A 255-nucleotide genomic window follows, 5' to 3' on the forward strand; every position below is an offset into this window, starting at 1 on the left:
CAAATGAGTTTTTTGTTGTTGTTTTTAGGACAGAGTCTCACTATATAGCTCTGACTTGCCTGGAGCTTACTGGCCTTGAATTCACAGAGATTTGCCTGTCTCTGCCTCCCAAATTCTGGGATTAAGGGCATGTGCCACCATGCCCCCAAATAATTTAAAATTTAGCTGGGCGTAGTGGCACACACCTTTAATCCCAGAATTTGAGAGGCAGAGGCAAGCAGATCTCTGTGAGGTCAAGGCCAGCCTGGTCTACAT

General features: G+C 45.9%; 1 protein-coding gene across 2 annotated transcripts in view; it reads right to left on the bottom strand.

Moving 5' to 3' along the window:
- The window catches only part of Ccdc113 (coiled-coil domain containing 113), a 26,958-nt gene that overhangs the window by 17,467 nt on the left and 9,236 nt on the right, over positions 1-255 (bottom strand). The gene's annotated exons all lie outside the window — the stretch shown is intronic.

The sequence above is a fragment of the Nannospalax galili genome, unplaced genomic scaffold (assembly GCF_000622305.1).
Source record: "Nannospalax galili isolate Female #2095 unplaced genomic scaffold, S.galili_v1.0 scaffold957, whole genome shotgun sequence".
Lineage (NCBI taxonomy): Eukaryota > Metazoa > Chordata > Mammalia > Rodentia > Spalacidae > Nannospalax > Nannospalax galili.